Below are 23,812 nucleotides of genomic sequence, written 5' to 3'. Positions count from 1 at the left end.
AGAGGCCTAAGCTGAGCCATATGGCTGGCATCATGTGTGTGTGTGTGTGTGTGTGTGTGTGTGTGTGTGTGTCTGAAGGGGTGATGTAAATGGGGTGTGTCTGGTGGTGACTGGCCTGTGATAAGTATGTGTGAGTGTTTGTCTGCACAACATCAAGCAATGTGGATGCTCGACACAGGCCTATGTTGGACAGCCGTGCACTGTACATGGCAGGATGTATGGTTTACCATCTCCCAGCAGGGATGCAGTAACTGGCTCTGCCAGGAATATCACTGGAACTGCCAGGCCCAAGGACAGATGCAATACTACTCCCTGATGGTGACTGCTATCTGCTGGATCTGCGTCCCTGATGGGACTGGCCAGGACAATGTGCATATGGCCTGCTCTGGTATGGTGTGGACAGCACCCTCCCTTTGGTAGTGCTATTGGTACTGCCACTATGGGACTGTGAATATGAACAGCCACATGGGCTTGCAGCTGATCATGTTGCTGACCTACTTCCACCTGGCCGATGCCCTATTCCCACCACATGCTCAAGCACAGACATTGCAAGGTTGAGCAGTGACAATGTCTCACCCCACTGTCTATCCATGACATTGGCAAGATGATGTATGGCATCACAAATGCCATGGAGGTTGTCACACATGGCAGTGAGCACTGCATTCATGACCCTGAGCATCTGTCTGGTGTTATAGTCAGTATGCGCCTGTGCCTCCATGATGGATTGTAACATGTGTCTGGTGTCACCTGCTGTGGCACTTGCAGCAGGGGCCTGATGGGCAACAGTCCTCTATCTAGCACCCCTGTCCATCTGCCTGTGTGTGTGACCTTGCCTGCTGTCTCCCTATGGCCGGTGTCTACACTCACACTTGCTATACTCAACACACTAGCCTGCTCCATGCCACCACCCTTAACCTGTCCATTATCCATGGTTGTTGGGGACTGGGTATGTGTGGGCATACTGAATGTGTGCGAGGACATGGTGGGTGAAAGTGGGATACCAAACAATGGCATGGATTCAGGCACCAACGGCCCCACCTCTGCCTCACTATGACCGCCATCATCATGGGAGTCTGCTAAGACTCTGACATCAGATTGTGAGGAGGAGGGACACCAACCCCTGTGTTCATTTTCGAGGGGAAGACAACATATGTAAATTAATACTCTGCAGTATTATGTTTGCTGATACACACACACACACACACACACACACACACACACACACACACACACACACACACACACACACACACACACACACACACACACCTCATACAGTCTGGCACAGTTTTGACACCTATGGGCCCTTTAGGGCAGACCTTATGGTAGTTCTGCCTGCTGCAATCCATCTTTTTCACTGCTACTGTGAGGCCCACAATGAAGGATAACAAATCCTACTGTGTGATGGGCCTAGTAGCAGAATGGTAATTGTGGCCAAGACCAAGGCTATTGAAGTGAGCTATACAGTGTCACCAAGTGCATATGCATGTACTGGAGGAGCTGACTTACTGCTATACAGACCACACACAATGACAAGGTGTACTGATATGTGATGATAACTGATGAAGGGATAAGACTATATACTATCACTGCAGTACCTACACAGTTCAGACTCACAGGGATTAATTTCAGACAACATAGCAGGACAGTCTGCAATATATACAGGAAACATGTAAAGTACTAGGTGCATAGCCTCATAAGATGATACCAGGCTATTGGCCCTGATGCCCTTATAAGCCTGCTCCAGACTTTAGCCCATGTGCCTTTCAAGCCAGCACCTGTTTCACCTGTCCAGCTGGGGCACGTGTGGGATCCCAGGGGTGTCCCATCCATTTCCCATACAGTCGTCCAGCTGCTTCTTCTTCAAGAGGGCTATACATGTAGTCTGCTAGACATTGGGAGGGAGTGTATTTTACAGACAGTGTATTGTGTGGGCCACTACACTATCCTGCCAACAAGTACTATACATGTCACAGACCAGGTGAGGGCCTTGCATGTGTGATGTGTGAGTGGGGTTTGTCTTACAGATGTGCAGAAATGTCATCAAGGCTGGATTGGAAATGGCTTTGTATGCCAGGCACAGGTCACCTATGATTGCTGTGTATGAGATTGAGTACAGGGATAGTGCTTTCAGCCTACCTGTATTGGGTAGGTGTTACAGACCCTGGATTTGCCTGGTCAGGAACCTCTGTAGTTTCTGCAACTGCTGCATTTGCTTGGCAAGGTACATGCCAAAGAAGCCATTGTACTTGGTAATACATTTGATAAGGGTGGAGTAGAGGGATGTTGTGGCCTCCTGGTTCCTGGATGAGATACCCGTATTTATGAGGTGGGCCATGATGTAGACAGACTTCCATACAATGGTGCCCACATGGAGGGAAACTGTCAGGTTGCTACCAACCTTGGTGCACAAGTCACCTCATACCTGATTGCATGCTCAGTACATTATTACTGTCATGATTAGTGTGGATGACTTCTGCCACAGCAGGGAGAATGATGCCTCTCCTGGCATTCAGTTAGCGGAAATGCTTCTTGCACTGGTCATTAATTGGGTGAGGTCCTCTTGGGGGATGCTCACATCTGTAGGGGAATGTAAGACAGTGGCCAGCTTGCAATCATCTGTACACCTGGTCAGCCACAGACCACTGCTTTTGTCCTGTACTTCGGATACGTATATCTCAAACAGTAGAGGCCCCCAGACTGATTCTTGGTGTACACCACTTTGGAAGACTCTACTACTAGAGGTGGGTTCTACTACTTTGACTGAGTGGGTACTATCATTGGACCAGTTAGCTACCCATCTGGTAATATACAGGTTGATGCCTAGCTGTGTAGGCGTATGCATCCTGGCCACCTGGGAATTATTGTGAGAGAATTGGGCTAGGTGAAGGTAGGCATTGTTCACCATCTTCCCCTCATCCTTGTGTTTGTTGACCACTTCAGAGAGGTTGACCTGGTTTAACAGGCCTGATCTTCCTTTGACAATACCATGCTGTGTGGGCTCAGGCACTTTGAGGTTGCCGATGTCCCTATTCATAATGTCCTTGATATTACCTTCCATGCCCTTGCAGAACAGGCTAGTTAGGCTGATGTGCATATGATTGGCTGGGTTGGTGGATTGCTCTGCCTTTGTGTATAGGGATGACAGTGGCTGTTCTCTGTGCAGATGGGATAACACCGGTGCTCAGGCTTTGGTTGACTACACTGTGTAATGGATTTGACAGATCATGCCTGTGTTCATGTAGGATGCAGCCAGGGATATGGATCTGCTTCCCAATGATGAGGGGGGGAGGGACAGATGCTGTGCATGCACATGTGTACTGATGGGGAGATGGGGGGTGATGTTTACACTTCTTTCTGCAGCCTGTCACCTGTATCTATGCCATATTGTATATGATGTTATTGACCACCACTACAGGGCAGACTTGTGTGTTGCCCCTGGGATTGCAGACACATGTGTGGAAGGCCTAGTGATTGGCCTTGGTGGAAGTGTGCAATTTGCACTCAAAGATAGCCTTAGGGTAATTCACCTGTTTCTTTATTTGCTTGTGCAGACCAAGGTGACATTGCTTGCAGTAAGGCACCTGTTTCATCTTGGCCCTGTCTAGCACTTATTTCCACCTATTATGGTATTTGCATATTGCTGCTGTCCACCACAGATGTTTACCGTACCGTGAGGGAGATTATGTTGTCCTGTCAGGTATTGCTGAGTCCATACAGCTATGTAGGTGCCCACATAGTATTGTGGTGTGGGCCTGGACACTACTGCTAATTCCAACTGATGGGATGTTGGCTGTAAAGCTACGTCTACCTGCTCTGAGGAGATTTATAGTCAGTTGTGTAAAGTTAATTTTGTTTGACCCTGACAAGGGGGGGGGGTAGGGGAGATGGTGACCTGAACAGTGATGGCTATGTGGTCAGATCTTATCAAGAAGGATGACACTGTAGGAGTGCTACAGTGGCTATTCATGTTGGTTAGGAGCAGGTGCTGGATATTTCCACCTGTCGTAGGAACTGCATTAACTGGCTGATCCACTGCATTGCCATTGACAAAGCTGAGGAATCTCTGTGCATTCATGTTCAGGTGGCGTAGGTCATGCACACTATGGTTGGGTAGTTGAAGTCACCCAGAAGCAGGAAGATGACTGAATCCTGACAGATTCCAGCAAGTCCAAATAGGTGTGGTGGGTGTCCTTAGTCATGGTTGGAGGCCTGTAGCTAGCTATGATTTGAGTAGGTGTTTTGTCTATTGTTAACTGCACTTGAGCTGTCTCCCATGCATCATACTGTTTGGCCAACCTGGAGGCGTGTATGTGTATGATAATGTCCAACACTCCACCTCCTTATGCTTTGCAGCCCTCCATTTGAAGTCCAAATGTATAATGGGATAAGTAACCTGGCAAGGTTACTGTGCTCTCCACAGCTACAAAGCTGGTGTCAGTGACTGCACACATATCAGCATCCTGCAGGACAAAGTACACTTGCATTGACATGGGTTTCATGCTAAGACACCTAACTCCTGTTAGAGTAAGACATCTGCACAAAGGCACACATCACTGGTGGGCAAAGGCCAGAAAATAGTGTCACCTCTATGAATCTAGCTGAAACACACTTAGTTGCCAGCAAAGACAGTGTCTCATTCACAGGCTTACTCTGCAGGATATGACATCTGACAATCAAATATATGCTGTTATGTTATAACTTCAGTCTTTAATGGGTTGCCAGTGATGTGCCAGACAATACACAAATGTATGAGGCATTGACTACAAATATGAGGCAGACATGTGGTCAGTCTGAAAAACTGAACAGTTGTCAGATATTGGCTCAGTATATAACATACAGTTCAACACACACTCACAGGTGACATATGAATATTTCCAAAATCCCAAGTAGCTGGCCTAGCAGTGTCACACTCAGTATTGTACAACAGACAGTCCATTAGTAGTCATACATGAGCTGACCTTTGCTGGGATGACTCAAGGGCCCGAGATGTGATTCATGTCAATGCAGGCAGGGCAAGCAAGAATGGTCATAGGTGCCAGACAACAGCATGTGAGTCCAGCAGGTCATGTTGTGGCCTAGTGTTTAACTCCCTGTTTGCCTTTATTGCATCCCCCTACTGCATTTCATTATAAGCTTACAGGATTGACATATCTGTTATAGTGCTGAAGAGTTTCCTCAGAATAATGCAAATGGTTAGGTTTGTGGAGTTGCAGTCTGTGTTTTTGTAGATGGGTTCAGACCTGTGTTGCATAGGCAGCAACTTGTCTTTTGTAGATAATGTTCATGAGCAGGTGATGGCCTGTGCGATAATCGATATCTCCCACTTGCTACTTGCATCCAGAGCAGCTGTGTTGTCTTTCCATTAGCCAATGCCATAGCAACACAGTGCTATAATTAAGTCCTTCATGTGGGCCTTACCCATTTTCCTTGCCTGTGTGGTGGACATTATGGAGGTGTGGGGGCTACAGCTTTACAGATGGGAGGTGGAAACACCTCTCAGGGCAAGACATGTAGAGACAGCCCAACAACATAGGGGACAAAGCTCCAGAATTGGGTACTGATTGTAAGTATTGCTGTTAAACACATAGAGGATTGCTAGATTAACAGTGTTTGTCTGGACATGCATTTTCTGTGTGACTTGACGTCTGACAGTGATATGTCTCTGACATACCTATCAACTATCCAGATGTCCACAGACTGCCCAGAGGTTTGCCCGTTATGTTTGGTCTGTTCCTCAGACAATATCTGTTTTTGAGAAATCAATAGGATAATGTGAGGATTGTAGTCAGTAAATGTTGACATCCATTAGTGTTTCAGACATCATATCCTTCGAGTATGTTATGTTACAATAAACCCTGTAATACCAGCAACTGTTTCAGTTTGTAACACTATTATGTGAGATATGTCCTTTTTTTCGGCCCCCTGTCCCCCAAGTATGTCATGCTTTGTCCAGATGTCTTGCAGTAAAAAGTTCAGAGGTATGGTATATCATTATTTAGTGACTGCACTCCTGATATCCCAGTGACTTAGACTCCTGGAAGTAGTATCCGGCAGAGGACATGAATATGGTCCCACACCCTGGACATTCTGTGGAAATCTGTACAGTTGAGAGTTATGTATGTCTGACCATTGTTAACAGACTGCCAAGACTGTGTAGCAGTATTGTGTGTAAATGTTTGTTAGCTGAGTAGGGAGAGTAGCAGATCTGAGTGTCATAGATCCTTTTCTTTCTGACTGTGCATGCTTCTACAGTCGCTGGTGGTCTAACAGGTGTATATGTTTGTAGGGGGCAGACTGAGAAATGTCCTGTAACACCTCAGGATTCCCAGTAGACTGTGAGTTGTGCCAGTATATGTCGGTGTAGTGTGTGACTGGCAATAACTCCCACTTCATCAGAGTTATTCCCATGAAAGCGCTTACCAATGTGAAATAAAGTTTTCTACTTTTTACTTTGGACTGATACTTGACTCTGCCTGTACCAACAACTAGGAAAGTAACATTTATTTTGTTAAACCTGCCTAGTGTATGGTCCCTGGATATTTGTGTGTTCTGTGTACTTTGTGGATTTTTATCTGGGGCTGTATTCGTTCAGCTGTTTTGCTATTTTTCATGTGTGGATACATATTTTTCCCTTATGTTAAATGATTGTAGTGCATGATATGTTTGTTAAAACATTACAAACTCCTACAGCTCAGATGGTGTAGAGGTATGTTGCTATGATCATAGTGCATAGGGTTCTGGGTTCAAGACTTGGAAATGATGACTTTTTTCATTAATATTAATGACCAGAAGGCATGATATGTTTGTAAAAGCACTACAAATCCTCACAGCTCAGATGGTGTAGTGGTACTTACTGTAATTGTAGTGCCAGTGTCCTGGGTTCGAGACTGTATGGCTGATTACTGTGTTGCTGGGAAGAACAAGGGCTGATGGAGAGAGAATGATTAAGACAGTTGTAAGCAGTTCTGCTCAGAGCTAAGTGATACAGACAGTTAAGTCCACTTACACCTTTGCTAATCTTAATTAAAGAAAAGAAAAAAAGGGTGATAGGAAAGTGGTAAAATGGGGGCAAGCAGGAGGTAAAACATTACGAAAAGCAGCTAGGGAAGTGCTGGACGGGTGTAGGAAAGGACCATATATCTCTACATTTCTTCTGCAGCAATAGCTGTGTAGAATTTGGAATTTACAGCCTCACACCCCACAGGGAGGTGAGTTGGCGACAGACATGTGTAGAATAATGTTTAGTTAGATTGATTAATTTCACTGCACATGAGCGTGAAATGTAGAGTTATGTATGGGGCAATGATTTTTTTGTGGGACAGATGCCCTTTTTTTAGCAGATGCCCTTTTTTTAGGTGAAAGTGGGATGTTGGGGAAGGGCTGTAGGCTTGTTTGGAGAGGTAGGTTTGGTAGGATAGGTAGCATTTACAGACAGATAAGACACACAAGACAGCAGACAGGGGTGGTATATGACACATGGGGGGGTAAACACCTTGGTCAGGGTGGGTGGTTGGGAATCAGAGGCCCATGAGTCCCAAATGGATACAGTGGGACTGAGGTCCCCACCCATGGGCAGTCACCACTGCACCTTCATGGCCCCAAAAGTGGATGTGCTGGGGGCTGGACAAGAGGGGCTGCTTGCACCTCAAGGTGCACCAGACGGCCCTCCATCTGGTGCAGCTGCCCACCCAACTCAGAGTGGATGACATTGCACACCATATCCTGTAACATTCTGTGGGTGATGGGCTCCTCTCCACACCCATGCCTGGGGGGATGGGCCGCATCTCCTGAGGCAATTCCACCTGAAGGTGGTGCAGCACCACCAGAGGAGGATGTTCTGGGTTGGGTCCCAGAGGTGATGGGGCCTGGTGCCATGGCCAGATGGGGTGGGACAGGTGGCTCTGCCAGGATCTGCCTTCCCAAATGTGCTATGGTGTTGTGGTTTTCCAAGATATATTGGTTAGTCATGAACAACACATTGCAAAAATTAGTTATAACAGCATTCGTGGGTGTTCCCATTAACCCAAACCAACAGATCTGAAACAGTTGCATAGCAAACAGAACACATACATAAATGGAACAACAGTAAGCATTTTAACAGCCTGCAAGTTACACTGACTGCAACAGTCCACCAATAATGGTATTTGAACAAGGTATGTTAATATGCAACCTATGAAATATATGAACAATAACAGAACATGTGTCCCAACAATAGGTTTTGAGAACAACATACCCGTAGTATATGAATAATAATTATTGATGCAGATGATGGGTAGGGGGAGAGATAAAAAGTCCATTAACAAATATATTGGCTTCTATGTTTCACAACAGTACTGCTCAATACTCTACAGGTCTGCTCTCACTTTACATCTACCTATGGCCCATAGCTTCTGTGGTACATAAATACCTGTTAGACTGTCAACCTGTAATGGTATGGGGCAGACTGTGTGAACTGTGGCTACTTTACTGGAGGGGACTTTTACATGTCAGGTTTACATACTTGACAAAGAAGGGGTACCCTGCAATGATGTTGTGTGAGTCTGCTACTAGCATAGTTCACCTGGACTCCTATCTGTGTCCAAGGTGATTGGCAGCAATGACCACTAGTCATGACACCGTGACACTTGACAGACATGTATCGGGAAGAGTGCGTGGCGTATGTACCTATCCTGCTGTCATTTGCAGACATGGTGTTGCACAGTGGGACAGTTGTACATGGTGTATTGTTATACCCTTAAAACAGCTACTACAAACATTTCATTACCTGTAGAGAAAATATTGGGTACTACTATCTGACTGTTTCTACAAATAGTCAAGATTTCTTGAGTGTATATATGCACATATCTCAGTACCACTACCTGGATTCGAACCGCATTTGGGTGTGCTAAAATGAACTACAAGGCTGCTTCTCTTCACACTGGGCTACTGGGGAACTGCTGTTTCTTGTTTGACAGTTTTCTGCCTAATACTCTGTGGGTTTGACAGTCTGACCTTGTAATCCTGAGACTCATGCATGACAGATAGTTACTGTACTGTGTAGTAATCCTTTGAAATGATACGATCTGGAAAGCAAAGGTTAACACAAAGCACTACAGCAGGGGGCACATTATAATATATTTGACATTAGTATTCACGGTTCAGATCTTAGTGCATAACATATGTCATATTTCATGTATAGCTTGATTTACAGCTCCACAAGCTACAGTTTTGCATACTAGCTGATTCTCAGAACAACCTGTTAATTCACATGTAAAAACAAAAAATGGTGACCAAGGACCAACACACCAAGATGTAAAATGATTTAATGAAGCACTTTTTGTTTGGAATAGTTCCAAACTTCATCAGATAAATATATAACTCTAAATCGCAAATATTTAAAACTTGTGTTACATATCATGTGATGCAAAACAACCTATCACAGATAGTGAATAATACTATTCCCGCCCATCGAAACCTGTAACTACACAAATACCATCTAAACTTAAGGCAGCAAAGTTTAAACAGCTGTAGCAACTACATAAAAGTAATATACAATAAAATACCAAGCTTATAAACTATATAATTTTAAGAAAAATGCTAATACTTAAAATCTAACTGTAAACAATGTACTATGAAATGAAATAAGGTAAAATACACACACAACTTCTGATGCTATAACTACATTATCTGAACAAGCTTTTAAGTTTCAGTAAACATGAAACTGAACAAGCATCCTTGATGCCTGGGTAACTAGAGGCATTAAGCCGAATCTGCCAAAATAATTCTAACTCATCTAGTTTTAGAGGACTTGGTCCACCTCTAACATCCACAGTAATCTGATCAATCACTCTAAATTTAAAATGATGATTGTTTCCACTGAGATATGCTTACCTAGTGCATTCTCTACCTTAGATTTATTAATGGCATAAAGGTGCTCATAGACTCGATCCTGGAGTCTCCATCTGACTTTCTGATGTAGTATGCAGGCATCTTTGACATTTGGCAAGATAAAATACGTATTTGGAATTACAATTATATCTATTCTTTACTTTATATAGTGTGCCATTAATCTCAAAAGACAATCTTATGCCCATGAATTTGCAAAACTTACAAGCCTCACATCTAAACATACCTAAGTATTTAGAAATCTTGGGTTTCTTAGATTTGAGAACATTTTTCAAATTGCACCCCTTCTAAAAATAATTTTAGGTGCCACACCCACTTTACCAAAAATAATTGGGTTATTCTTAAACAAGTACCAATTTTTATGGACAATAAAGGACAACAATGAACTGTCTATGCTGAAAGTGGTAATTAGACTCAAAGGGAAGTTAACATTATTCCCTTCGCTTAGCCTTGAACTACACATTTCCAAAGAGGTTAATTCAATACCACTCTCAACTTGTGTTGTACTTAAAATGGGATGATAAATGCCTCTATTTCTTTTATATTTCACTTCTTCAATCAGAGATTCAATCATGCTGTCAAAGCCATAATTTCTATGCAGAACCTGCACACATTCTATTTCTAAAACAACGTACCAGAATAAACACAACATTTGGTAGTTTAGGTTTTCATTGTAGTTATATGACACAGTGCTCTACTACTGCATATACTGTAGATGACTATTAGACTAGCAAACTTTTTTTAATTGTTAGACACTGAACACAGTAAACAATTTACTCCTTCTTATTTATTTCACTATATACTGCAAGGTAGATCTGTACTCACCAGCCTGTCGGTGAAGCCTTGTCAGTCTGTCTGTATGGGCCTCAGTATTGCTAGCCCTCTCTACTGCAGCGGTAGGGGAGAAAACAAGCATTATGTATACCTGTCTATCACATACCCAGGATAGAATTTGGTACAGCTGTATCTGTGATGCTTACAAACTGCTGGAGCATAGTTGTCTCGAGCATCTTGGATCCATTGGGCCAAGAGTGCCCCCTTCCTCTGGTTTAGGTCGGCATATTGATGCTATACCTGCTCACCAGTTCGGGGGATGCCAGTGGCACTGGTGAGATTGTGTGCCAGATGGTCCTAGGCCTCCGCTTTATACTTTGAGCCCTGGTACTGGTCCTGCAGCAGTCTGTCATCATGGTTTGCTACAAAGAGCCCAGCCATGACTCTGGACTCCAAAATGCCCCAGCGCTGCACCTGAAAGCACAAGCCCTCACCAACATCTGACATAGTTCCTACTCAGAGAATGTTACAACAGATTCTGGCTGTATTCCCACCTGCACCATTTAAATAAGGCTATATTCCACCCTTTGCCATCATTGGACCATTTTGAAAATGCTGAGCTCAGCTAAGCAGTGTGCAAACCCGCTAAGCTGGGTTGAACAGTGCTTAAAGGGGTAATTGCTGAGCATTGCTTAATAGTGTGCAAATCCATTTAGCTGAGCTGACTGCTGTTTAGCATTTATGTCTAAGCAATGTTTACACCAGCTAAGCATAGCTGAGCACTGCTAACTATTGCTCACTTTTCATTATTAGGGAATATCAGAATAATGACTTAATCATTACTGACATATTAGTAGGTGTATATGATTTACTTTACATGACGTCACTCTATGTGCTTTTATTACATTATCTTGGGGTGTGACTACACTGTATGGGACAGTTGTGTATACATGGGTGATTTCACATGTTATATGCACTCACACTTCCATTGTAAACCAGCTACACTACCCTCATTGACAAATATCAATTACTACATAATTTAAAATAAAAATTATTTTAATACTGCTTTCCCATGTAAAAATAAAGTGCCTGTCTTGATACTCCAACCGTGAACACTTGAATGCAAGGCCGGCACTCTAACTACTGCACTATCTCAGTGTTAGGGTTTTAGCTGCATATTTTTAATCTCCTATGAGATGTTTAAGCAATGCTGAGCAGAGGGGCATAACATGCACACCTGCTCAGCTACACTTAAACATACTTTATCATGGTAAAAAAAAGAGATTTAATAAACCCACTTTATTTACATGTATCTGTACTCCTTGTCAGTCACAGTAAGGTAAATTGTAAAAGGACACATAGGGACAGATTTTAATTATTGCTCTTACAAAGTTAGGAAGTGTGACTGTGGTTTTCTAGCAAATCATAGGCAAATCACTCTGGGTTTAAGTCAGAACATAATGACAGACATTTGATTTTCAGACTTCATACCCTTCAGGAAATCCATGCTAATGCAAACCTTTTATTCTATCAACTTTCTGGGTTTGTAAGTGCAATATTTAAAATGTGTCCCTATTTTTGGCCCTTGTCCCCCCATTATTTATGGCTTTGTACAGCTTTCTTGCTCTAGGAGGTTGAGAGGTATGTGAGGCAGGCATCTGGGCATTCTGCGGAAACTTGTACAGTTGAGGGGTATGGTTGCATGGTACTTTTACAATGGCAGACATTTGGGTTTCAGTCTTCATACCCTTCAGGAAATCTGTGCAAATGCAAACCTTTTATTCTATCAACTTTCTGGGTTTATAAGTGCAATATTTAAAATATGTCCCTATTTTTGGGCCTTTGTCCCCTCATTATTTATGGCTTTGTACAGCTTTCTTGCTCTAGAAGTTTGAGAGGTATGTCAGGCAGGCATCTGGGCATTCTGTGGAAACCTGTACAGTTTAGGGGTATGGCCGTACGGCACTTTTAAAACGGCAGACATTTGGTTTGCAGTCTTCATACCCTTCAAGAAATCCATGCTAATGCAAACCTTTTATTCTATCAACCTTCCGGGTTTGTAAGTGCAATATTTAAACGTGTCCCTATTTTTAGGACTTTGTCCTCCCATTATTTATGGCTTTGTACAGCTTTCCTGCTGTAGGATATTGAGAGGTATGTGAGGCAGGCATCTGGGCAAACCTGCACAGTTGAGGGCTATGGCTGTACAGCACTTTTATAATGCAGGGGGTGCGTGGCAGTACCTGTCACACACCCACTGTATTGCTTCCTATCGAGATGAGTGCTTTCAGTGTCTGTGGATACTGAAAGTGCTTGCAAAGGGCTGTATGGCACTTTGACAATGCGGGGGGGGGGGGTGTGACAGCACCTGCCACTCAACCCCTGCATTGATTTCTAGCTCCCCTATCTATTTCAGTGCCCATAGACACTGAAATACTCATTTTATTTAATTGAAGTGTCCGCAGACACTGAAATGCATTTAAAAAGTGCCTTATGGCACTTTCTGAGTGCAGGTGGCATGTTATATATGCGTGCACTACTTAAACACGCCCTTGCACTCAATAGTGTTCATGTCTATTTAGCCTTAGCAGCAGTGCACCTTCATGAATATGCAAGGTGTGCTGCTGTTAAAGCTAAGCGTAAACGGGCATGGCTCACTCTGTGTAGGAATAGCACTATTCCTGCACGGAGTTTATTGAATCTTGGTCCATGTCATTTATGTTTCCAGCTCTCAGTATCCCTATTTTTGAGAGGCAGTAACAGCATATAATTTCGCATTCCATCCTCTTGTGAAACACCCATCAAAGCATGACTGCCAGAACTGGATCGTCTCCCCCAGTGATACCTATACTAATTTATAAATCTCAATGTCTGCTTTTACAGCCTCTGTTAGTGAATGAGCTTGCATATGAAGGAAAGGACAAGCTAATTTGTTTCTGAACTTTCGTGCTACACCATCCATAAGCAAATGAAGTGCTCACACCTACCTACTTACCTGTCAAAATGACCCTTCTTCTGTTTATTACATGCTCACCTACCTAGTAGGGTTAATGTACTTTCATTTGTTACACATAAAGATACTAATGGATTTAGTCTATACTTCTTCCCCATCTTTAACACACTGCTTCTGTTTTGTTAAACATTCCTAAAAACCAAGGCCCATAGCTGAAAGTTCTCCTAAAATATTCTCATGAAATGCACCTTGGCAAGTTTTCCCACACAAGCTACTTAATAGTTTAATAAGTTTTGTGATGAATATTTTTTGTTCCTTCTTGTTAAGGTCCTACTATGAAAAATCCACTCATTTTTACAGCTCTAGCATATTTCACACTTAGTAAGCATGAGATGGTGTCTAGCTTAATATGTTTTGGACTGGCTTAAGCCTCTAGTCTGTGCAGCATTTCTGTACTAGATTTGATTGGAAGCTCATTCAAATGGTTATTATTATACTGTAATCCCTGTTACAGATGTATAAACCTTATAGAAGAGAACTTGCACTTAATTATAAACTTTAAAATAACCACAAATGAAAACAAAACTAAATAAGCCTTGCCAACAAAAATCTGACAGGAGCTTTGAGTACATAACAGCAATGAATGAATTACTAAACATGTAGTCAATTAGGATATAACTGACGGTGATGCTGATTGGATGCCAGACAAAGGGCGAGCCAAGTGAAAAGAAAAATAATTTGATACAGCGGGGTGTTAGAAGCACTGCTTAGAACTCAGGATGGGGCATCACATTCTCCCTCATATTATGCATGTACTGAATTGTAAACACATACTCTTCCAGTTTTAGCAATGACTTGGTTTTAACTCTTAAACCCATATCACAAGAGCCGGTATTCTAACATTCAGTCTGTTAGTGCACCATGCATTCTATTTGATTAGAAGAGATGCATTGAGTTATTTGCAGAATGAAAAGGGGTTAGTTGTAAATATCCTAAATGGTGAATCTAAAATGCTACAGAAAAAATGTATGAAAAAGGACTCTGTGAGTCAGACAACTTGCATTCTGACCCTTTCTAAGTGACACAGCAGTATGATCAATTGTTTTCAGTTCAATACAGACATGGTGATGGTTATGACCCGAATACAGCCTGACATTCGACACTCTGTCTGACTTGTTCTACACAATTCATCTTCACTTTATGGTACTTTATTTTACATTTTGAACTGTTGCCACCAGCCAGCTGCAGTAATATAAATGATAACGCTTTCCTCTTAACAGAAGTGTACAAAAGATCTGATTATCCCGTTTGCAAAGATTGCATAATAGTCTGGAAAGTATGAAGCTGACACATGCTGCTTTTAGCAAATGACTAAAACAATTGCACCAGAGACATACTGTGCATTCATTGTCTTTCCTCCATAATGATGTATTATTTGAAAACACTCAAAGCAAGCTTAAAAGATTTGCTTCAGTCTTTTTCATTAAACAATATCTAATGCATTCGGGGTATATTTTCTCCTAGCCCTCTCCTTGCCAGCATTTACATATTACAAATCATTCACTGAATAGTTAAAGTAAATGGTATGTTTTGACATCAGGAATATGAAACTGCTGGGTTTGCATAGTAGGTGTAGGAAATGTAGACATTTTTGGAGAATACCAGTTTTCTAAGACTTAACAAGGTAATTTGTCATGCATTCATTCAATCAAAAGGCAAACTTCACTTTTCTTTACTACTTATTTTAGCCTTTGTACTACAGTAATTCAGATGAAATGCATGGCATAGGTTTTATCTTGCATGCCGGATATGCACTGTAGGTGAATTGGAATTCCTTAAATTTGTGAATAGGTGGACATGTGGTATGACAGAGAATGTGAGTAGGCATTTCTAAATGCCCTAGGGCTGCAGTCAGGAGCAGCTTCTATACTATGATTTTCCTGAGGGCTTGGATAGGTTTTGCCTCATCCACAACCCAGCATTGGACTAAGTAGGTAATTAGCATACCTTTCAACCTCTTATAGCAAGTAGTCTGGACAAAGCCATACATAACGGGTGAGCAAAGGCCCAGAAATGGGGACAGTTTTTAAATTTTCCTCTTACAAACTTAAAAAGTTGATAGAATTACAGGTTCTGTGTTAGCATGAATTTTCTGAAGGGTATGAAGTCTGAATCTCAAATGTCTGTCATTATTTTCTGAATTCAGTCTCCAATGATTTGCCAGAAAACTACGATTTTATGAGAAACAGAGCAAAAATATAAAGCAAAAATCTGGACATTCTGCAAAAATCTGTTCAATTGAGTGGTGTGGTAATTAGAGAATGAATGAATGTATGAATTACTAACTGTTGTGAGCAAAAACTTCAAATTCTACTGACTGCTAATTTACCTCACTTTTAATTATGCACTTAGTTAACTACATAAGTGTATCTTTAATAAAGTAAAATAATTGAAAGAATAACAGATAATACCACGCCTAGCAAACCTTATAAATTAATATTGGAGTACAGTTTGACTATATCTACTTTTCAGCACTGCTTTTGTTTGCATTCAAAATGCAATTTAGGGGGGCGGAGCCTAGATGACCAACTGAGAGCAGTGAATTTTGAGAGCTCCATAAACTAGTATAATAATATAGGAACATTTTATTATTTTTAAGTTTAAAACATCAGAACTCTATAAATAAACAAAAATGTTCTTGTCAAGTAACTTGGAGATATATTGAGTCACTGAATATGAACAACTCAAGGAATTCTCTTCCAGATGCTGCTTTGAAAAAAGAACTGAAATTGTTGACATCTACCTTACAGGAATTATCTTTGAAGATGGAATGGATGGCTTTAAAAATGACTTAAAAAAACTCAAATTTATTTTATTTTATTTATTTATTTTACATTTGTTGACCGGGCTAGTCCAACTGGATATATTTCCATTTTCAGCAGAGGCCCGGGGAGAAAAGCTCCACATTTAAACAAAAGGAAATACATTTTAAGCACAAATATTATAATACACATTATTACCTATTTCTAAAACAAGAATAGTAAGAGTAAGAGCAGGGCAAGAGAAATGAAAGAAAGTTATCAAAAGAAAGAAGAGGAAGTTGACTTTCTAGGGAATAAGTAACATCATGATGAACATACTAACATGTTTGAATACCAAGAAGAGAGATTAAAGATCAAGGAGAGAGAAGCAGCGAAAAATGAAAATTAAATTCTCAAAATCAGATTGATACTCTTAAGGAACTGTTACAGCAACACCGTACAAAAATAACAAATATAGAGACTTCTCTGAATGACATTGAAGGGAAACTCAAAGAGGAAGAATTCCAAAAAGAATTTCTGCTTAAACAGAATACATGGCTGCTTAACAAAATAGATGCCAGAAGTCTAAACCTCAAGATGCACGCTCTCGAAGCCCTCCTCAGTATGGAGAACATCGATGTCTGTGCAGTGACTGAAACCTGGTTCAAGGCTCCTGAGAGCACCCCAGCACTACCAGGTTTTACCTCATATCATGCTTTCCGGCCCCAAAACTTGGACCGAACCACAAAAGGAGGGGGAGTATCCATATTCATCAAAGATACCCACACCTCCAGGTTAGTGGCAACGCACAAAGCATCGGAGACCATCCAGGTACAACTAACCATAGGCAAAACTGCCCTACAGTTTGTAGCATGCTACAGACCACCCTCTCAAACTCAGGAACCCCACTCAGCCTTCCTGAAGACACTGGAGAGTATGAATGTCTCTCCAAATACCATCATATTGGGCGACTTCAACTACCCAAGCATAGACTGGGAACATTACTCAAGCCCCAACACCCTAGCCCAAAGGTTCCTAGAATTCATAAACTCAAATGCGATGGAACAACTAGTCACCATTCCCACAAGAGGAGATAATATACTAGACCTGATCATCACAAACATGGGGACAGAATGCTCCACACCGGAAGTATACCCCTCATTGGTGAGATCAGACCATAAATTAATCTCACTGGAAATCCACATCCCGCCCCCACCCCCTGCACAAAAGACCACAGTGAAGAACTTCTCAAAAGCCAACTTCACCTTAAGACTGAAGTTGTATCCTTCAAGGCCCCTGGGCCAGTGGAAACCACAACCCACACCACTGAATCCTTTATAAATGCCTTCTATGGGCACCTTCAAGAATGCATGGATCGGGGGCGTGGCCAAGGATGAACACAGGATAGCAGCAGATTTCTTCAGCTCCACCAATTTCACTGCACTGACAGGAAATAATTACTTTAAAAATTAATTTATGAAGTAATTTTCTTTCTAAATATGTTTGGTTTATCTATTTCTTGAATAATATCTAAAAAAGAAAGAAAATTTTAATAATATTCCTGTCAGAAATCACCTTGGAAATTTCTCTATCAGTTTCTCTGTTTGAAATGAGTTCCAGTAAGACAAATTCTCAAGATTCCAGCATCAAGAAAGAACTTCAGTCTCTGATATCTACAATCCAGCAACTTACTGCTAAGATGGATAAACTGGATACTAAAATTGATACCTTCATAGAAAAAACTACAAAACAAATAGACTTGTTACATATAGACTTGCAACAACAGAAGACCCAGATTACAGGCATAGAAGTGACTGTAAATGACATGGAGAATAGAATCCAAGAAGAGGAAATCAACATTGAGTTTTTGCTGAAACAAAATACACATCTACAAACAAAGCTTGATGACCTGGAAAATAGATCTAGGAGCAATAACATTAGGATTTTTGGACTGCCAGAAAATATTGAAGGTAACAATATTACTTCTTTTTTAAATACATGGCTCCCTAAAACTTTAGACTTGCCAGAAGCATTTTCTTTTGGTATCGAAAGAGCCCATAGATCTATAGCTAATACTAACTCTAACAAAAAGTATCCTAGATCAGTTATAGTTAGATTTCTATCATCTTTTGATAAAGAGATGGTACTTAAATCTGCTTGGGCTAAAACACCTGTTAAAATTAATGAGGCAGCTGTGCGTTTTGACAATGACTATCCTTCTTTCGTAATAACTAAAAGAAAAGTTTTTCTGCCATTAATAAAGCACAGTTTAAAACCTACCTTCTGTTTCCTGCCAAGCTAAAAATCTTCCTTCCTGATAGCCCTAAAATTTTTGAAGACTTAGACTCTGCATTGCTGTTTATCAAAAAAAAAATAAGATTTTGGATAAAATAGAGGAAATGGAATGGGCTAGTCCTTCATTAAAGAGGTTGGCAACAGAAACTTCATGGAAGACTTCAGAGAAGAAAAAGAGACTAAAAAACAAATGACTTGTTCTATGTTTTTTTTCTTCTCTCTCTCTTTTTTTCTTCACTATTAATCTTTTTAAATACAGTTACTGCATTTTCAGAAAGCCACAAATATTCTGAAAAAAGATTTAATCAAAGTTATTTTCTCTGCACAAAGAACTGTTTTTGTTTCATAATCAGCCAAAATATCTGAGGAACTAATAACAAGCTATCATTTAATATGTTTCTCTTTCTGACAATGAGAATCAAGGTTAGTAACTTGATACATTTTTTTCTTTTTCTTCTTTTCTTTTATTTTAAATAATGGCATTCTATTTAGATTATGCATTGAGTAAGGGGTGGGGGAGGGCAGGGAGAGAAGTGTAATGAAAATATGATAAATGGAATTATAACTTATTTATTCCTTGTAAAAAAGTATATATGCTGTTTAAATGCTATTGCTAATTATACTTCCTTGATTCTATTGCTTATACTTGTTTACAAATAATTTGTCATGCTTTAATTAATAATAATTAGAACTAAATAGTAGTAAATAATATGTTTCATATCCATCTTTATTAATATAAACAGCAAGTAATATTCCACTGTAGATACTTTTTATAGCTTCCTTTTTCATTTTTTTATCTTTTCTCTTACTCTCTTTTTATTTTCTACTCTCTTTTTTTTCTCTGCTCTCTCTCTCTCTCTATTTTCTTTCATATTAGTATATTCACATGCTTTTGATCATACTGATACAGTAAATAATAAGATTTGTATAAAAATTGAATTGGGGCATAAATAATTAGTTCTATTACATATTAATAACTGTGGGATTAGTTTCACTTTCATAGAGGCTGTAATAACTTGTAAAATACTTTGCAAAGGTTTTGCTCTGTTTAGCTTCATTTATATTGCTAAATGAATGTCAGTCACTTGTTTTTATCAAAATTCCCACCAGAATGTTAAGGGAGACAATTTGGGATGTGAGTTACCTCGTGAATAGTGTCCTCGAGTTGTTATAAAAGCTTCAACACTCAGAATTCACGCAGAGAAGCTGAATACAGTCAATTTGAACTTTGACCCCTGAATTCACACTGACACATCACAGATTCAAGAAGAACACTCTACCAGGAAGTAGAACTGCTGCAAATGCAACTCTGCGATGAAAAATGAACTCTATAACATTTAAATGTGAGTTATCTTTTATAACTACTTATTTATTCATGTTATAATTTATAAAATATGAAAGTTATAATGATTTTAAATTATTCAGTATCCCATAGTAAGCAAATGTGATATTTTAGAAGGCATAGAAAGTGAAACATTTATACATATGTTTTTGAAAGTTTACTTGACTGCAACATATTAATGTATGTGAAAAACTTATGATTTAAACATATACATTGCTATAATTCATTTGATTTATCTAACTGTCAAGCATAAATATCTTTATGACTCTATCTTAGAAGAAGTTGTCATGTGACATATTTTAAAGCAGCAGTTCAGATATATAAAATACAGATGGCTTTCTTCACAATAATGCAAGTATATCTGAGAATTTACATAGCTATGCAGTATGATTTATAACCATTTCTATAAATATAATATTTTATTTTACTGGCAATAATAAGTATGAGAAAAAAACTTTGATGCAAGTAATTTAAAGTCTTTTGGAAGCTGTTAACTGCATTTCTATGACAGAAAATAGGTACATCTTAACATATGTAATGTCTGAACCACAATAGCTTAAGTTATTGATTTTAAATGAACATCAGAACTTATTTTTACAAACTTTGAATAAATTAATATGTAGATATGCCCTCCTTTTTTTTTTTTTTCTCTCTCTCTCCCTCTCTCACTTCTTTTATTTCTTTCTCTCTTCTTGGTTCCTAATATCAAGTTTATTTGAATGCTATTTGATTATAAATGTATTATATTAAATAGATGTACATAGCAGTATGAATTGTTTTTAAAAGTTTCTATTTGTTTATATGATGCTGTTTCATCAAATGTGTAGCTTTGTCTTACCAGATAATTTAATTGAAAGTTGTTAATTTAAGTTAATAATAACTAGTATTAAATTGATAAGGTGGCAGCTGAGGTACTGCTGCTTAGGGTAGGGGGTTAACTTGAGTAGTATGTGCTACTCTAAGTTGGAGTTTTTAACTTCAGGCTGGGTGCAAGGTTTAATCCTTACATTATTTTCTTTTGTTCACTGTTGTGTGTATATAGTTCTGACATCCACATTACATTTTGTAAGCTAATTGTCACTACAAACAAAATTGAATCTTATACAAAATCCCATAAGAGATTCAATAAATACAGCTATATTTAAAGGTACACCTAAAGGAGGAGGTATAACATTATTTATTTTGTTAATTGTTATTTTGATGATAAGTTTTATATGTTTTAAAAATGCCAAATGACTTCTCTAAAAGGAATTTCTTTAAACATTAATGGACTGAATAACCCATGTAAAAGGGCAAGCTTAATAAGATACATTAATTTACATAAGGCCAACTTAGTATTCCTTCAAGAAACACATATCCTGAAAAAAGATATTGATAAATTAGCCACAAATAAATATACAGTATTGGTTAGTTCAGAGCACACTCAGAAAAAAAGAGGAGTGGCTATTTTATGGAATAAAAGTATGCCCATTCCTAAAACTATTAAGTCTTATCAAGATGATAAAGGAATGTTTTGTATGATTACAATACAAATTAATGGAAAGACTTATACATTAATCAATGTATATTGGATACCAGGAATTGGTATTAATACAGTGAAATACCATCTTGATAAGATCATATCATTCTCTATAGGAGATATTATTTTGGCAGGTGACTTTAATTGTATCCTACATGAAAATGATACTACTACTATAGGAAAAAGGAAAATTACATCTAATGCAAAACATTTAAAGGATTTTGTTAATTCTTAGCATTTAAATGATATTAATAATCAGATAGACTCAAAATCATTACCATACACCTTTTTTTCTAACAGATATAAAACTTATTCAAAAATAGATAGAGTCTTTATTTCTAACCAGATGGTAACAGAATTAATTAACTCTAAAATCATTTCATGTCCTATATCTGATCATAATTCAATTGTTTTTGAGTTCATGATAAAAAATACTTAACAATGTTCAGATCAAAAGGATACCAGCATACTTAACTCAACTAAAAGACTATAAAGAATATATACTTTCAGAAGTACAACATTTTTAGACATAAATAATACTCCTGAAGTCTCCATTGTTTATGTTTGGGATGCTTTAAAATCATATCTATATGGACAAAGTATCAGATGGTATAATAATAAAAGGAAATCTTGGGATAAGGAATTGTTAGATATTCAAAGTAAATTAGACTCTTATAAACATAATAATAAAGAAAATATTATGGATAAGAAAGTCATTGAAGAAATAAACAAACTAAATGAGAAATACAAAGAAATTTTAACTCATAAAGTTAAAATAACTTTAGAGAAATACAAGTTTTTGTCTTACTCAATAAGCCCCAAATATAGACATAAAAACAAAACAAAAAGGTTGAATAAGCAAAATCATATCAAAGAAATTTTCTCTCTAAGGAAAAAAGAAGAATGTTTCTAGTCTACCAGAAATACTAGATGAATTTAGAAATCATTTTCACAAAATTAATCATAATAACATTAACATGGAACCTAAAGACAAAATAAAGGAATTTATAACTACAAACATGAATAAAAAACTTAATAAACAACAGATTAAACTATTGGATAAAAGTATTTCATATACAGAGGTTGTTACACAAATAAACAAGCTTAAATCAAACAAAGCACCAGGTAATGATGGTATTATACCAGAGATATATAAAATTCTTTCTAAAAGTACATACTCATTAATACATAAGGTTTTTATTTTGGCCCAAAATTAGTTAATAACTCCCCCATCTTGCCAATACACATTTATTTTGCCAATTTTAAAACCCAATAAAGACCCAACTAGATGTACTTCATATCGACCCATTTCATTACTTAATGTTGATTATAAAATGTTTATGAGTATTTTTGCTGATAGATTGAAGACAATCATCCCAGGCATTATAGATATAGATCAGACAGGCTTCATTGTAAATAGAAACACTTTTGATAATATAAGGAGGACTCTAACATTAATTGATTTTGCAAATAGGAGAAAGAAAGATTTAACACTTATTAGTCTCGATATAAGTTCAGCATTTGATTCAGTAAGTTGGGACTACTTGTTTACCTTACTGAAGTGCACAAACTTCTCAGATGCATTTGTAAATCTAATTGAGCATCTATACAAAGGAGCATTGGCTTACATTAAGATAGGAACATATGTCTCACAAAAAATACCCATTTTTAAAGGTACAAAACAAGGGTGTCCACTCTCTCCACTATTATTCACTTTAATAATGGAGCCTTGGGCTAATCTGATCAGAAATAGTACTGATATAGAGGGATTTGAAATAGATGAAAATACATCTAAAATTCAACTTTTTGCAGATGATGTTCTAATTACATCAGCAGGATCTAATTCTTCTATGCAGTCTCTATTTGATAAAATGATGAATTTTAAAAATATTTCTGGTTTAATATTCAATGAAGAAAAAACTAAAATACTACCTATATATACACAAAAAAATGTTCTCATTAGTGATTTTAGTAAATATATACCCAATTCAGGTCAGATAACTTATCTAGGTATAATATTAACTAAAGATATTAAATCTATTATACATAATAATTATAATACCTGTCTTCTTAATATACAAAATCTTTTCAATACCTGGAATAATATGTTTTTTACTATGGAAGAGAGACTTACAATTATTAAAATGATAATATTCCCCAAGATATTATACTTAATACAATCAATAATACTCCCACCTGCAAAAATAATTATCAAGAAATTGAATGCACTAATGTTAAAT

General features: G+C 38.5%; 1 protein-coding gene across 1 annotated transcript in view; it reads right to left on the bottom strand.

Moving 5' to 3' along the window:
• Positions 1 to 23,812, bottom strand: part of LOC122792867 (polypeptide N-acetylgalactosaminyltransferase-like 6) — a 1,270,224-nt gene that overhangs the window by 1,233,894 nt on the left and 12,518 nt on the right. The gene's annotated exons all lie outside the window — the stretch shown is intronic.

Source organism: Protopterus annectens, chromosome 2.part0 (genome assembly GCF_019279795.1).
Source record: "Protopterus annectens isolate FY-2018-M chromosome 2.part0, PAN1.0, whole genome shotgun sequence".
Classification (NCBI taxonomy): domain Eukaryota; kingdom Metazoa; phylum Chordata; order Ceratodontiformes; family Protopteridae; genus Protopterus; species Protopterus annectens.
Note: the sequence above shows the minus strand (reverse complement) of the source record. Positions and strands in the feature narration are given on the sequence as shown.